This window comes from Rhipicephalus sanguineus, chromosome 7 (genome assembly GCF_013339695.2).
Source record: "Rhipicephalus sanguineus isolate Rsan-2018 chromosome 7, BIME_Rsan_1.4, whole genome shotgun sequence".
NCBI lineage: Eukaryota > Metazoa > Arthropoda > Arachnida > Ixodida > Ixodidae > Rhipicephalus > Rhipicephalus sanguineus.
Genome location: NC_051182.1, coordinates 85,844,177 through 85,862,105, shown reverse-complemented (window position 1 = coordinate 85,862,105; position 17,929 = coordinate 85,844,177).

Here is a 17,929-nt window from a genome sequence, read left to right as displayed (position 1 = left end):
ATCATTTCTCAGGCGTTGTTTTGTTGTTGTTTTTTTTTGTAGTCTTGGCCTTTACATTTTTGTTTCTGCTGCACAATAAACTGAGTTCGAAGTTTGCTCTCGTCTTCGCCTGTCTCCGTTCCTGGTCCGCAGCTCGCGCTATAGCAATGATCAGTATACCAGGAGAGTGAAAAACCAAGTGAGGGTGAGGAGCAGAGACGTTAAGGAAGGAAGAAAGCGGAGGGAAGGGTAAAGCATAGTACAGCATTGTATAGTATGGTATAGCAGGGGCCAAAAACTGTAATGAGAGTGAGGAGGAGGGCAGAGGACAACACTGTATCGCAAATGATGACTTCCTTTCCAGCCATGGACGCCGACTAGGCTGCTCGTTTCAAACGCGAGCGCGCGCTCCCGAAGGCAGGCAGTTCCTACAGGTTTCACTGAGTGCAAGTTCATATATCTTACTTCTCTGCGACAGCCATAATAAAACTACCTACACTTGCCGCATCCGTGAATCTCTCTCTTGTTGTTGGTCCGTTAGTCATTTTAATGAAGACAGGTCTTGGTGCTATTCTCTGTACGTTCACTTCTACGTGCTGGAGCATCACCAGCTGTTCGATATGTTGGTCTGATGGTTAAGCGTCACCGGCACATGTCGATAGTCTGTCAATTCAGAACTGCAGCTTTTCCAATATTTCACGACTATGAAATCAAATAAAACTTGCATCTCAGATACTTTTGACGGAGCAGCGGACAGTAGATTGAAGTCTTCACGTCAAGCACAACTTCGTTTTGTGCTAGGTGGCTTATAGTTAATTGTGCGAAAGCAGCGCTCAAATTCAGGCATTGTCTTTTCGCGCTGATTTTCGACAGTTAATTTCACGTTTAGGCCCTGAAGTCCTGTTCTGTGGTGTTGAACTTCGCCGAGCTATATGTGCAAGGATACAATACAGATCGGAGAAACCACCACTTCTAGCATTGTTAAGTTTTTAGGCGCCTCAGCTGGAAAGCTATGTCTTCCTTAGTGAAACTGGAATGTTTCTATTGGTTCAATATAGCATAACGTCTTCACTTCGAATTTGGTGGCTGCTTGAGCGCCTTCTCCGTCAAACACCTAATACACATAAATAAAGTGATTCGTGTTAACAACATGTTGCGGTGCACGATAGGTAGAAATCTACAGACAGAAATCCAAGTCCCCACGACTTCTGAAGATGAAAGGTCAGCGAGCTGTTGTTCAGTTCAAATATGCTGAAAATGTTGTGTCTTGATATTTCACTATCAACGTCATCACTGGCCCCTTAATATCATGCTGGTCGCTGCCGTGGGTCAAGCGACTTATGTACACGAAAGGAACACGTGACGCCGCCAGGATTTACGCGACTACATTCATTTTTGAGAGGCGCTACGGTACGGGGGCGTGGCGGAGGTGGTGCTGGGGTTACACGTAGCCATTGGTGGTGGCGAACCGGGGTACAACTCTCTTAAAGGGCCCTCACAAGGCCCGGTCAGTTTGAGCTGACAAATTAAAATTGACGAATCTTTGCCGGGAACGTATGAAAACATAAACTTCAACAATAATAACACAATATTTTTAAATCCTGTAGCAACGGATGAAGTTCTATCCACTATGCTGGGCCTAAAAATAGCAGATGCCGAGATTGTGACATTCAGATAAAACCTGCAAATATGTTGCACATAGTATAGCGCCAACCATCACAAATATTTTCAGCCTTTCTTTAGCTACATCAGTATTTCCAAAAAGAATGCATATGGCAAAAGTAACTGTTTTATTTAAAAACGTGATAAAATGACATGGGCAAAGTAGACCTGTGTCCGTACTCCCTGTCTTATCCAAAGCTCTCGAAAAAATTATGCACTGTAAGTTCACCAAATTTATAGGGAAATACATCTTGCTCACGTCGTGTCAATATGAATTCCGAAAAAACAAATCAAGTGAACTAGCGCTTTTAAAACTAAAATTTACACCATCTCCCGCTAAAGGGGACCATGAGGCGATGCGAAGCCGGAGCATTTGCACGATCGCGTTCCGTTGGTGTTCGTTGGGCATGCTACCGAACTCGCGTCGTGGAAAGCGAAGAGGAACGCTACGCGCGTCTTGTATTCCCTCTAGCCTGGCCGTTAATTCTCACAGGGCCAGCGGGGAACGCGGTCGACAGGCGTGCGAGAGGGGGGGGGGGCAGCGTAGGAGAGTAGAGAGAGGGGGAGGGACTCGCTCGCGCTGGCGCTCATTGCGGCGTGGCGCGGGAGAGAATTTCGGCATGTCTAGCCCGCGTTTCAGAGGAAGAGTAGAGGGGGGGGAAGAGGGGGAGAAGGAAAGTGAAGAGAGGAGGGAGGATGGAGAGGGTGAGCGGAGAGGGGGAAAGATGAGAAGAGCGGTGAGGTTATGCACATGCGCAGTAACGGTGGTCACGCCGCACACCACCATCACCACCGATTTGAACTCCGCTATGAGATGCTTCGCATCTAATAATATATACTCTTCCAATTTGAGAACAGAGCTCTGTAATAGGAATAATAATTGATTTCTGCAAGGCGTTTGACCTTATAAATCATGAATTAATTCTAGAGAAGCTATGGTATTACGGAATTCAAGGGCAAGCTGCAAAATTAATAAAATCTTATTTATCCAATAGGAAACAAATGGTCAATATAGCTAACATGCACACAGAAGTAAAACTAATTTTTGTGGTGTCCCACAGGGAAGCATATTAGGGCCACTATTTTTCAACATCTACCAAAACGTTATCGTAAACATCAACCCAAATGCAAGATAAATAATATGCAGATGATACGAGTATTTTTTTTTCTCAGGAAGCAACATTCATGAACTAATACAATCCCGCAATACGACGATGACCACCCTAGAAAAATGGTCAAAATATAATTATATGCGTGTAAATTAAAAAAAGCACAAAGGCGGTAATCTTCAGGCCGAAAAACACACTGGTCCCTTCGCATGATAGCATTATTATAACTCCCTTGAGCCCGTGCAGCGGGTTGGGGATCCTCCAAGCGTCTTAAGCTCCGCACCACAGTGGCACTGTAACACCACTACGAAGCCCGGTTGTACCCATTTAAAACCGCTGGGTGGGCGGCCGGCCCTGGGATCGAACCCGGTACCTCCCGTATTGGAATCTGAAGCCCAAGCGTTTCGCCACCAATTCGGTCATTATATATAACTCCAAAGAAATAGCAATAATTGATCAGTTCAATGTTTCGGTATTATCTTTTTATCAAATATGTCGTGGGCAGTCCATGTGAACCACCTTATTAAACAATTAGCCAGAATTACTAGCGCAATCGGTTCCATTAGATACATTCTTCCTAAGTATGTTAAACTGCTTATTTATTACTCTTTATTTTATTCTTACAATAATTACTGTCAGCTTGTGTGGGGCACTGCATCATCGTCCTGTCTGAATAAAAGATATATTTTGGAAAAGAAGTTTCTTCGCCATGTCTTTAATGAGAACTGTTGGACACCCAGCAGAGAGCTATTTCTTAAGACTGGTTTAATCAAATCTTCCATTTATATCAATACAGGCTGAGCGTTCGTTTTAAAATAGAAACAAAATGTAATTTAAATTACATCAGACATCGCCCATTTGAAAGTAAGGAAAACGAGTTACCCCTTTAGGCAACCCGAAAGCTGGTTAGTGCCAATAGCACGCATAAATACAGCGAAAGAGCGCCTCTAACATATACTTTCCTCCCTTGTAAACGCGTAGACATCTGCGAACATTGACCTGTTCACCTGCGCCCATAAAAAATGTCGTTTTATGTATAAAGACGTACCCCCATATATATTTTAGGTTTCGGAAAATTCAAATAGGATGTCTCTCCTTCCTCTGTATCTGTATTTTTATTTCTGCTCTTATTAAATACATGATGGTCTTCAGAATGTGTTATTATTTTTACTACAATTATTATTTTTATTTTGAGGAAGCAATTGATGCTGTGTGTAGAAAGTGTAGATAACACTCTGTCTGTTCATTTCTTGTCTCCTTTCATATGCAGTGTTTTTTCTGCTTGTTTTTTTTGTAACATGAAGTTCTTTGTATGAGACGGTTTTTGCTTTCAAATGCCTTTCGCTGTTGCCTCGTATTTAGGGGCTGTCGCTCGGTCAAGCTAATACAGCTTTTTCTGCAGCTCCTTTGTCAGTTTTTTTCTTGAGGCAGAAATTATATTATTATTATATATATTATTATTATTATTATTATTATTATATTTTATTATTATTATTATTATTATTATTATTATTATTATTATTATTATTATAGTATCCCGACTACGCGAAGAAAACGAGCGCCTCCGTAAGGATCATTCCCGCGGTGTTGAACAACAAGCCCGTGTGGTCGCCTCCCTTCGTGCAGAGGTCCGCTTCCTGCGTGAGGAGCTGACGCGCCGCACGGCCGGAGTGGCAGTGAAGGCACCTGTGATCCCCCCGCGCATGTGATCGTTGACCGATCAGTGATTTCCGCGCAACCTGCCTGCTCTGAACCACCTCTCTCCAAAACTCTTTCATCTTCAAATTCGCCGCCAGCTGACGTAGACACGTCCGAGCGAGGCAGTGTGATGCCTGCGACAGCCTCTTATGCAGCGATGACTGAGGGGGAAAGACAGAAGAAACCCGCCTCTATTGGAGCTATGACAACATCGAATATATCTGTAGCTCAACGGCCAAAACGGCCAAAGGCCACTTTTGTTACGAAGCTGAGCCCGGACACCACTGTTGCTGACTTCAAAAACATATTGCTTCATTCGATCTGTCTCCCATCTCCTGCCGGCGACTTCAAACCAAATTTCAGTCCTATTCTTCGTTCTACATCGAAGTTGACAAGGAAACACTACAATGCCTGAATGACCCTTCGATGTGGCCCCTCGGATGCCTCTTCAAGCCATTTCGTGGGGAGCTGCGCGATGACGTGCTTCATCCCTCTGAGCAAGTGAGTGGAATCGAAAGTGCCGTGTAACGTAGACATATTCTACCAAAATGCTCGTGGTCTACGTACCAAGACACGAGAGTTTTTCTCTAATGTTCTTTCGTCTGCTTTCCCTATTATTGCTATTTCTGAAACCTGGCTAGGCACTGAAATTCCCTCATGTGACTTTTTTCCCCCGACCTACACCACCTTCCGCAGTGACCGAGATTTCAGTGAAACCAAACAGAAAGGCGGTGTCGTGCTGATTGCCATTGACAGTTCACTGAAATCCGTTAGATGGAAAGGCCTAGAAACTATCGAAGAATCCATTTGGCTAGAAACCAACCTTGAGCGCAGTGAAAAACTGTTGATTGGATGTTTCTATTTACCGCCAAGAATGTCCCTGCCTCGTTTCATTATGTCATGTCTTCCATTGAACTTGTGGTATCTTCTCATAGTGGGCACAGAATTATTGTTCTTAGGGATTTCAATACACCTGGAATTGACTGGAGCACGCTTACCTTTTCTCATTACAATCATTTCATAGAGAAAAAATGCAGCTGCTCTTGGACTTTCTGGCGTCTAATTCCCTACTGAAACATAACTCAGTCGTCAATTCCAGTGCAACGTCTTAGACCTGTGTGTGTCAAACGATCAAACCATTGAAGTTTCCCGCTCCGACATCTCTCTTGTACGTCCGGACAAATTCCACCAACCACTTAACGTAAGATTATCCGCATCAGCCGAAACAACGAGCTTCAGCAGTTACGTAAACAAATCTCCGAGATTTGCCTTCAAGCGAGGTGATTACACGGGCCTCTATCATCACTTGTCTACCGTTGAGTGGTCACAGGTTACTGACAATCCAAATGTGATGAGCAGGTTGATCGGTTCACGGAGCTTGTACTGAGCGGCATGCGTAATTTTATTCCCCAATATACACCTAAACAACGCAAATATCCCCCCTGGTTCTCATCTGAACTTATCAGTGCACTGAAGCATAAAGATCACGCACACAGGAAATCTAAATGTTCTCCATCCAGCGAGTGGAAGGAAGAGTTCAGCTTCTTTCGAACTCTCTCTATACGCCTATATAAACGGGATCATAGTTCGTATAGAATTCTTAGACAAAAGCGCCTCTGACAGGCCGGCTGAGTTTTGGAAGTATGTAGGTAAACGGTCTAGCAAAAGCGGAGAGTCCTTCAGACTACTGGACTCAAATGGGGTAGAAGTGCACGCCCTCGCTCACTGTTTTGCCACGCATTACTCATCCGTTTATAAGGCCTGAGACTCTAGCACTGATATTAGACAACAGCCCAAGGCGGTTAGCTCATCCTGTGCTTTGTCGCTGGATGAAAATCTTATCTGCGAAGGCATTAAGCGCTTACAACCATCCTTATCATGTGGGCCACATGGCATCCCCTACGCCATACTAAAAGCTTATGGTAGTATGTTTGTCCCAGTACTGACTACGATATTTAATAACTGCCGGGACACTTCCACATTTCCTAGCATGTGGAAAACTGCTTGTGTTTTTCCAGTATTAAGTCGGGCTCTAAACAGATGCTTCTAATTATCGCCCGCTTTCTATACTATGTGCCCACATCAAAGATTTTCGAGCTGGCTCTTCACCAACATATTGTCTTTTAGTGTGAAAAACTCATTGATTCATAATCAACATGGTTTTCTCGCTTGCCGCTCAACTACCCACAAATTTTGCTAGTTTCATGACGCAGACCTCCACACCTATTTCTCAGAGAGGACAGGTTGACGTAATTTACTGTGACCTGAGCAAGGCTTTGACGTAGTCAGCCACACGCTGATTATGGTTAAACTTGCGCACTTTGATGTTGACTTATCAGTTGTGAATCTCCTGCAGAGCTATCAGCTCAATTGATATTATGTAGCTGTAAATGGCCAAACGTCTTCTTTGTATAAAGTGACTAGTGGGGTCCCTCAAGGGTCGGTATTAGGCCCACTCCTATTTTTAATTTACGTTAATGATGTTTCTTTTGCCATTCGTAATTCTTCTTTCCTCTTGTATGCCGATGACATCAAGATTTTTAAGGAAATTCATTCAGTTAACGACTGTCGCTTGCTGCAGTCAGACTTGCTCTCTTTTTCCGAATGGTGCAACGGTAATAACCTTTCTCTGAATACCTCGAAGACAAAATTCATGTCTATCACTCGCAAAACATCTAGCGTGTCATTTCAATACTCTGTCAATTCTGTGCCGTTATGGAAGGTTTATGAAATCAGTGATCTTGGTGTTGTTGTTGACAGCGCGTTAAACTTTTCTTCTCACGTTTAAGCGTGCTGCTGTGCGGGGCCTTACTTCTCTCGGATGTGTTTGTAGAATATCTCGAGAATTCAGGTCTCCCATGGCCCTACACAAATTGTACACGGCAATATGTCTTGCGCAACTTGAGTATGCGTCTGTGATATGGAATGGCATTGCTCAATCCAGCGGTAACACCATTGAACGAGTCCAGAAAAAATTCCTCAGCATATATAACCATCGCTTTGCTAAAAATGACTCTGGATCTCGTTCAAATACTGCTGAATTATTATCACTGCCATCACTCCACTGCCGACGAAATCGCTCTGATCTCTTATTTCTTTACAAGCTAATCCACGGTACCATATCCTGCCCTGTACTTCTCAATTGTGTAAATTTTCGACTTCCGCGTAAGTTAACCAGAGAGAACCGACCGTTTCATGTACCCGCCTGCTTCTTCCAACACTCTACCGTTCACAGAATACAAAGTCTCTATAATGTTAATTTTCTTGATTTTGACGTTTTTCATAGCCCACAATCATTGTTTTTATCCGAGCTTTGCTCTGTTTTGACATAGTGTGGCACAATGTACAAAGTCTTCCCTTCTGAGTCTTTCCACATTGTTGTATATATGCAATCTATTTTTTTATTCCCCGTCAATATTTCTCGTGTTGTCTTATTTTACTCCTCCCCTTTTGTGTTCATTTCTCTTTGTCTACGTGTTTTTGCTCTTTTTATATCTGAAAACTGTCTGTATTGCATTGTTTATTTTTATTGTTTTTTTTTGCGTGCGCCAGCACAAAGACCTTACGGTTGTTCCTGGGCACGTTAAATGAATGATTGATTGATTATTATTATTATTATTATTATTATTATTATTATTATTATTATTATTATTATTATTATTTATTATATTATTATTATTTATTATTATTATTATTATTATTATTATTGCTTATAATGCGCGCTCACAATTATTTCTGCCAAAAGTTACATCGCTACGCGCCGCGGAAAAAAGGTGAAATTGCAAACTGAATGTCGTGTGCACTTCTCGCAGGCGCCGCGCTCCAAGTTCGGGTGTTTACGTACAACGCCAAGTTCGTTACGTCGTTAAAGGGGTGATGCAACACTTTTAAATGCCAAGCATTTCTTAGCGAACTTTGGCACTTTGAGCGTTTCTATCTATCTATCTATCTATCTATCTATCTATCTATCTATCCGCCTACGTCTGGGTGTTCTCATGATAGCCTCCTTACCTTGATGTAGGCCAAAATTGGCATGGGAGGGTAAAGGCTGGTTCACACCGGCGACTAGCAACGGTCGCGCGACTAAGTTGGTCGCAAAGCGACTGGTCGCAAACGGTTGCAAATGGCTGTTTTGGTCGCAAAGCGACTGCTTTGGCTCAGTCGCTCGCTGCTCGATTTTTCAGTCGCGCGACTGCAGTCGCAAAGCTCTGAGCCAATCACATGCGCAGGAACAGGACGTTGTCTTATTTTACGGGGCATTGGCAATGCGAGCTATATACGAGCAGAGATGAATTCTATGTGACGACATATATAGGTTGCACGCAGGTGTGAACATCAGTCGCTTTGAGTCGCTTTTTGACTCGCAGTCGCAAATGGTCGCGCGACCGTTGCTAGTCGCCGGTGTGATTGAGCCTTAAGAGGACTTGACGAATATGACTGTCGGATAATGACATCAATAACGTGAAAATCATCTCGCGTGCGTCGTCAAACCCTTCCCTCCACACACGTGTGGCACATACCCGTTTACTACGGGCCGCGGTGCATGGGTATGCGCCACAGGTGATTGACAGTTAATATCTACGTAGGAACGGCGAGAACAGACATTGGTAACTTAAATGAGAGAGCGTGAAGCAAAACCGATATCGACAACGTTGACACGACGAACGGAAAGAATGAGAATTAGGATCCCAGCAGGAATCGAACCCAAGCATTCTGCGTGGCAAACAGGTATTCTACCACAGAGCCACGCCAAGTCTACAAATTTGTTTGGAACAACAGCCTATGTAGGCGTAATGCCGGTGCAACGTCAATTGTGTTCGTGATGCTGGCTATCTAATTTTACAAGAAAACAATAAACACTACATATGTACTGCTACGCTATAGCTATCAGTTCGGGTTAACCTCTGTGGTTCCAGTGTTGGCTCCGTTTTCATAGCAGTCTAATAAACGTTACATTGGTATTCCTATGATTCAGCAAGCTGTATTGAAGCATTGCACGACCCCGGTGGGATAAAATAACAAATGTCACGTGTGATATTCACTTGATTACACCATAATCTGCACTTAGTTTCGATAATACTGACGTATGTACTCAAACGTGAGGGCTGACGTTACGTCGCATCATAAGTTACCTTTTAACCGTCAGTGTTGTCGACGTGGCTGGTAAGCTCACGATGTGCCCATACTTACTACACTTACAAAAACATGTCGATCCACTCGTAACGCTTGGCTGAACGCCCTAAAGTACACCTTATAAGCACTCGCCGGCTGCTTCGCATGAAACCGATTCCCACAACGCCTGGGATGTGCCGAATTTTTTTCAACACAGTAAGAAAACCTTGCCGATGTGTATTAGATGCTCCTCATAACATCCGAGCCAAATATTATAGCGCAGCACGTGGCCTGGAATATACAATTAGTTCTCAAAGTCAGCTGCAAGTGGCTCGCTCTTCACTGTACAAATGATGTTATCAGCTCACATGACCGCGCCATAAACCAAATGTCCACTGCCATTGGCTGATTTAGGGGTCGTGAGCTGGGTAGTTGCCACAGCCGCCGCAGGATGCCGCGGCACGGCAGCGCGTTCGCGAACGATCACACTTCAGTTAAGTCACACGTTCGAAGAAATAAATGAAAAGTGCTCAAGGCCATGACCCACGCTGACGAACACACGTTGCTTCTTGGCCACTTCTCATTCCCTCCCTTGCATAGCTTTGAGCGCGCTAGCTGGTGCTAAAGAGAGATAACGCACTTATAGCATGCCTCAAGTCCCTGTAACTCCGCTCGTGCTTGACGGATTCTGAAAGTGGGTGCGGAAGTCGATTAGTCGGCAGTAAACTCCTCTAATGGAGCCATTCGATAATTACTTGGTCAAGTGTTGTAGTGCCTCTCTAAAGGTGCTGGGCAGAGCACCAAGGAGCCTCGATTTCCTTTTCCTCCATTTCCACATCGTGCCGTATGCATGAGGTCGTGATCAAAGTGCGTCACGTGATCCTCCGGCTTTTGTAAGGCAGATCGCAGAGCAGGTGTCTGACGTGTGAAGGTCAGACAGTGCAACTGGCGAGGGTACGAAGTTCGCCGCCTCATATCATGGCTGCGCGCCGCTCCAATATACGTTTTATATCTGCTTGCTGTGATCGAATTTAAAAATAAACCTTGTGGTAGAATGCTTTATTGGGCGCGTGACAACGTCCTTGTTCACAACTACAATTTGGCTATGTGGCCTGGTGAGACGCCCTTCAAAGAACCAGTCGGAACACATTGCGCACACCGGCACTTGCTCGGGGCAGTCCCATGACACACACTGCCAGATCTTCGTCGCCCCATAGAAAAGCTGCAGCTGGTAACGCTGGCAGGAGATGCTCGAAAAGGTGACCGGCGAACCACAGACGGTCACACAAGCTGCATGGGTACCCAAACATATCCCTCGCTAAGTACCGTGCATATTTTGCCGGCCTACTATGAAGGCTCGTCTGTGTTTGAACCAACTCGCCGACGGGCAACTTCGGTTTCGCGATACTGAGGATGCTCTCGGGCAGTGGGTTTGCGCTTAGCGTCGTTCGCCCGATCTTCGTCAGTCATTTTAGCTCTGTGACGCCTACCAGACTCCTGTTTCTAGTGCCGCTGGCACTTTCGACGGGTGCGCGGCGTGGTCACGCCATCTCTCGGTGGCGGCGAGAAACCAGTGCTCGAATGCTGCGGCGTGGCCTTTCCATACAGAGGCGAACCCTGTGGGTGTCACTCTCTCCGGCCAAAACGTAGTGCAAAGCTGCGATTATGCGAAACGCCAATTTGCGATTTTAGAGAATACGCATTTGAGAGTACAACTGTTTTCATTCCTCGTAAACTACTCGCGAATCTAGCAAAAACAGTCGCTTTTTTTTACTGCGGATAAGGTATTTTGATGTGTGAAGCCGAATCGACTTCATACAGTTTATTTTTTAATATTCAGACTTCTTCATCGATGGTGCCCCTGTTTTTCTTCACGGCTTGCCCGGAACACTGTCCTTTGCTCTGATACGATGCGCTCCGAAGCTGGAAAATAAGACATCATTTATTGACAGGACTAAGAATTGGGGAATGTTGCAAAAGTCTGTATCTTTGTTTCCAATCCTTTTGCATTGTCATATTTGTTTTCAATTTTTTTTCGTTAGAGTTACAACGCAAAGCATACGTTATTGGCTGTTGAAGGCCCAGATATGACTGACTGCTGTGTCGACCCTCCTTTGGAGCCGCTTGACCTTTTTTTTGCGTATGTCTATGGAGCCTTTTTTCCACCTTCTTCTTAAAGGGCTCACCCCTGCGTCAGTCATCGTCTCATTGCGTCTTCAGTCGCAACTTCCGACTCACTCATATCAGAGCGAGCTGCACTTTCCTGGAGAGCGCATTTAGAGTGCCAGAGAGGAAAGGAATAATGCGTGCGTGTGTTGCCGTGTGTGCTCAAGTAACAATGTTCCATGATGCTGGACAACAAGTCATACCAAGATAGTGATAAGGCTGACTACCTCCATGTACAAGATTGGATCAGTGGTGTCTGGTCCAGGCTTGATACAGTAGTCTTCATTATAATCGAATTGTGTGAAAGGTTTTCGAGCGAAAATTTTAACACGCCATGAACAAGGAACAAGCTAAATGCCTAGTTGATCTTCAGTTTGACTTCGCAGAGAATTATCATTTCCTTTTGCAAGATGATTCCCGATGACATCACGTTGGGTAAAAATGCAAGCCATATTACATCCCTTCGTCGCGTACCGATAATTCGATTAGCAGGATGGAAACCTTGACGCTTCATGGAACAATGAGTGAAGAGCGGTATTCCTCGAACGCTGAGCGGCACGAGAGAAAGCGCCGCGCCGCTAGTGTGTTGGCACATCAACGGCGTGTTGTGGAATGCGCAGTGTCGCCGTCATCAACCATGTCACTAGATCCTAGTTGAACTTCTTAGCTTACATCGTGAAAGACATGACGTGCTTGTCACGACGATCCCCCTTAGAGACGACAGTTCACGGCATAACGTTTTATACGTCGCGGTGACAAGAGAGCACCAAGCCCGATCAATTTTATTTGGTTTCACTGCATTGCGGAGCAGCATTTTACACACCTCCACAATATATAGCGCTTCACGAAATGTGTCGGTTGATTCGAAAAGGAAGGCAAATGCGATATTTGTTCGCTAGCTTTACAAGTCCTTTTCCTGTGGTGGCATACATCTCAAGAAGACTAGCGGCCTCATATCAATCAGTTATTCGAGAAATTAGATTATCAACCACTTAATTATCGGAGTTAGGCGTTCGGGTCAAATTTGTGGGTTAGAGTCCTTCCCACGAAGAGCCCACTGCCGCTTCGTGATTTACAAAATGCGCCTCTGGTCTATTATGTGGATTCATGAAATTCGACAAATCTCCCCGGAGAAACCAAACCGAAGATTTGAAGAGCGCAAGCAGCAGACATCGAGAATATAGTTGCTCGTTAACGAGAAAGCACGCATGCCCATGAAGCGAAGCAGAATAATTGTTTAAAAATAACTACGCTCCCTCATTCTGGACACCTCGGAACAGCATGACAGCTGCGCACTTCCGCGTTACTGTTTCGGCTCCGCCAAAGCAGTTGCACGGATACCTTCGCTCCGCAAATATTTCCAGCGGCAGGCTTTTCAAGATATTGAAGCGGCAATGGGCTGTTTGCAGTAAGGTATGCAACGCTCCCATTTACCCACACCGGCCTTCTTGCTGTAATCAAAATGTAATCAACTTACTTTCTTTCGCTGTCACCGCAAATAATTTCTATTCATCTCAATGTGCATTTCGCCGAAGAAAAATAATTGTGAAGGCATCGAGCAAGCATCGTACTTCCTTCATTTTCGAGGATTTCAAAACCCATACTTTGAACCACCCTGTAAATTGTTAGGCGATGAGGGGTCAAGTACTTGGAGTACCTAGTACATATGCAATATAACCATCATGTGTGATTACCTCATATCATGAATGAAGGAATGGAATTTTTGAGGGCTCGCTTCTTTGTTTGACATAACCTTAATGAAAACCAGCACATAATGAAGCGAAGAGGACATAGGGGACGTTAATTGTGCTGTTTCAAGTGTATTGTAGCAATTGCGATATAGATGCGAAGAACGTAACATGCACGAACAGGCAACTAGCCGCCAGCTGGGACCGGACCTGCGACCTTCGAATCAGGCGCCCGGAGCTCTTACCAACATAGCTACAGCGGTGGTCATCCCCTTATCCGGTATTTATACGCACGCAAACCCTGGGAGTGTTAGTCAGTGCCGTTCTTAGCCGTCATGACGAATGTGGAACACTCTTTATTTTTGCCAGATGCCTTTACGTAGCGCGTGAAACTTTCACGAGCGGACAGCTGACCAATAAGCCCTCGCGTACCACCTGAAGGCATCAACTCTGCCTGAACGAGAACCTCGCTATGATTGAAGGAAGCAACATAATTTTTTGTAGGCTCACTTCGTTGTTTGACACAACCTTAATAAAAACAAGAAGATAATGAGGTCAGGGAAGGTATAGGAGACGTTAATCGTACTGTTATATATATATATATATATATATATATATATATATATATATATATATATATATAATGTACCATGGAGCGGCGTATAATCAGTATAATCTACCCAGGAACGGCGAGCACAGACAGTGGTAAATTAAATGCGAGAGCGTCAAGGAAAACCAATGCCGACAGCGTTGACCCCGAGGAATGCAAAGAATAAAAATAAGGATCACAGCTGGAATAGAACCCAATCATTCTGTGTGGCAGTCAGGCATTCTATCAAGGAGCCACGTAATGTATAGAAACTGCTTTGGAAAAACATCCTATGTAGGCGTAATATCGGCATAACGTCGATTGTGGTTGCGTTGTTGGCTATCTCCTTTAATTACAAAATAAACGCTACATATGTAGTCCTACGTAGAGGTATGTCAAGTTAACGTGAATTGTGGTTCCATTGTTGGCTGCACTTTTATAGCCGTCTAATAAGCATTACATTTGTATTTCTATGGTTCAGCACGCTATATGCAAACGTTGCTCGAACCCGGAGGAATACGCTAATGAAAGTTAAGTATGATGCACACATTCACATCATCGCAGCGTAAAGTTCACTATGTTTCAGTAATAGTGACGTATGTGCTCAAACACGAGCTCTCACGTTACGTCAGACCATGAGTTACACTTTAAAAGCCAGTGTTGTCGACGGGCCTGGTAACCCAATGATTCGCCCGTAACTACTACACTTACATAAACACGTCGATCCACCTGGTAACGTTTGGCTCAATACCAGAAAATGCAGCACAGAACTACTCACTGACTGCTTCCGATTCATCTATCTATCAGCCGCATGTGTCTCGGGCGCGTCGTGGTCATCTCAACTTGGTGCTAACGAACATTAGCACGGGCAGGCATTAATATATGGCGAAAGCGATTGACAGATTATAAAACGAATATCATGGCATGCTTGTCGGGTACGTCATGCAACTCTTTCCCCTCACTCAAATATGGCACACAGCCGCCTACCATCATAGGCGTACACACAGGCGGGGGGGGGCAGGGAGGGCGGCCGCCCCCCCTAATCACCTAAGAGGGGGGGCGCAAGGTCAGCCCCACACATTGACATGATAGGGAGGGGGGCGCTATGTCAGCGCCATACATTGACGTAACTGGGAGGGGGGCGGCGCTGCGACGAACCTTCACCACCCCCCCCCGCCCCACTGAAGGGGAACCTGCGCACGCCTATGCCTGCGACGGCCCATGCAAGCCGGATATGCGCCACATATTTTTCAATGACTGTATCAACCCGGCAACGGCTAGAATACTCTTTGGAGAGAGATCGAAAAACTTTGTCTGGGGCCCTGCTGACAATTGCGGCTCGCCGGGCCACGTCAAGGGAAGCCAAACGGCTGCCCAAGTCAAATTAGATGAGTCTTACCTCGCACGTTGAGTGTACGAGTCTGTCTTTAATTAGCCGCGCGACGACGTCTGCCGGACGCTGTGAGCACTGGTATTTTATGTGTTAGATTGTCGGTGTGGAGTCATACCATGGATATTTGTCGCTATGTTTTTAGAGAAATATTTCGTGAATTCTATGTATGTATTGCTAGGTCTTTGTCTGTATAGGTGGATAGCAAAACGGCGCGTCGTCTGCTACAGCACTTCCGGTTCACGGAACTTTCAAGGCTCAGCTCTTCGCTGCTCCAAGTTGTGTGCGGTTCAGTGTAATCGGGGAGGAGGCAAGATAACTGGTAACAACCGCGTCGCAGAAAGTACGTGTTTTCCTACCGATTACACTGAACGGCACACACCTTGAAACAGCGAAGATCTAGGCATCGAACCGGAAGACGTCATTTTGTCATCCACATATTGGGCGCCAGTCCATTGCCTGTATCCTGTTCAGCTTCAAATATTCATAGGATAGTGTTAAATACCTCGTGGCGCACAAAACATCAATAGACGCAAATAACAGAAATCATGGTTACAGCCGGAATCGAACCCAGGCATTCTGCGTGGCAATCAAGCATCATTCCACAGATCCCAGGACCTGAAACTATTGCGGAAGAAGACCCTACGCAGTACTATCTCGGGGCAGCATCATCAACTGTGATGGCACTGCTGGGTAACCACTTTGATAACAATGGACCAAATGTTACGTATCTGCTCCTATGATGTACCACTTTCTAGTCAAGCTTCAGCGAACCCTGGAGGAATACGACAATGATCGCTACTCATGACACGCACCCCGTCACACTGTAGCGTGTACTTCGTTTCGATAATAACATGTGTCCTTTAACGTGTGTAACAATCTTACTAGGACCATGAGCTACACTTTAGCAGCCAGTGAACACGACGTGGCTGGGAAGCCATCGATATGCCCGCACCTACCCAACTGACGCAATGACGTCGATCTAGCAAGTAATGCTTGCTACAAAAAAAATTTAGAAAACATGTGCTGCTACTCGCCGACTGCTTCGCATGAAATCAATTTACAGAGTGCGTGGGATCTGCCGAACATTTGTGATTATTTGCTTTTATTTTAATAGCAACTATATGGACACTCTCAGAGGGCTTTTGCCTCCACCGTCATGTCCCGTCTAAAGTCCAAATTGATAGCATTTTTTACCATTTTTACCATTAAAAGCATCGGCCCGTGCACCGTATGTTCTAGGCGCTAGAAGAAGCGCGCTAGTGCTGGGGACGAACGCGGCTGAAATAGAGATCAAACGTGCCGGCAACCTCCGTCCCACGAAGGGCGCCTGCAATAAGAACGCCTCGGGTGCGGGGCCTGCCGCCCCTCAAGTAAAGGGGAAACGCCCCGCTCGTCTTTCGTCGAAAGAAGGAGCATGAAGGGGCGCCGGCGCGGGGGGGGGGGGGGGGGGGGGGGGGGGGGGGGAGTAGGGATGGCGTCGCTTTTGATGGAGCTGCGAACTTTGATCACGAAGGCGCAGTCGTGAGCGCTATATTGAGAGACATCAGCAGGTGGTTCGTACATGTGCTGTGCTCTCCCCACTTATTTCGCGTGGAAACGGCAGACAGCACGAAAACCGCTTCGCTCCCTGGAGCGGCCGTATTGTTTAAACTATCTTTTTTTTAGAGTTACGCGAGATTGCGTCCAAAGGAGTTAGCTGCTAGCCTTACTTCATATATTATTCCAATTTTGTTGCTATCGCACTCATTGCTTCGTCCAGGCGGCGGAACTGTAACTTCCCTTGTAGCTAACGATGCCTGGTTGCCACGTGACCCTTCCTATGATGCACTTGTGGCAGTCGCATTAATACCAGAAGTTACTGTAAGAGAAACGATGTATGTTTTTCCTTCTCAAAGCGGATGCTGGTGCCATGCTTAAAGAAAATCGTACACATATGTAATCAGAAGCGATGAATGTTGATTGTCAATGAAGATTTATTCAGGAGACATCTTTCGTAGGTGTGACCTGTCATTGGTTCCAATCATTTGACACGCCGGCTTTATGTTGACAAGCTCTCGCGAACAACAATCAATGAAATTTTGGGATTAGCCCTCGAAGGCTAAAAGTAGGACTTGCAAGGCCGATTTTGGTTTCACAGCGACGCATTTATTCGTGAAAGTCAGGTACTTTATTTTCTTCTGCGATAGGAGCTCACGAAAATTACCGAGCTCACAATACCATTCCGAGCTTAGAGATTTTCTTGTAATATACAAACACACGTTTAAAAAGGTACAAGCCATAGCTGCCTCATAGAATGCGAAAATTGAACATTGGCAGCGGCGGCGTCAACGCCAGTGATGCAAAAATCTCGATTACGCGATGTCTTCACCGAATGACGTCAAATATCGTCAAAATTTCTGATTTCATTATGATATCATCACGAAATTACTATGGCATCAAGTCACTAAAGTGGCGATACTCTGCAGACCCCAAGGCGGGAAGGGGAGGGGGATGTGCGGAGTGACGAAAGGAAGAACATGTCTATATTGGTCAA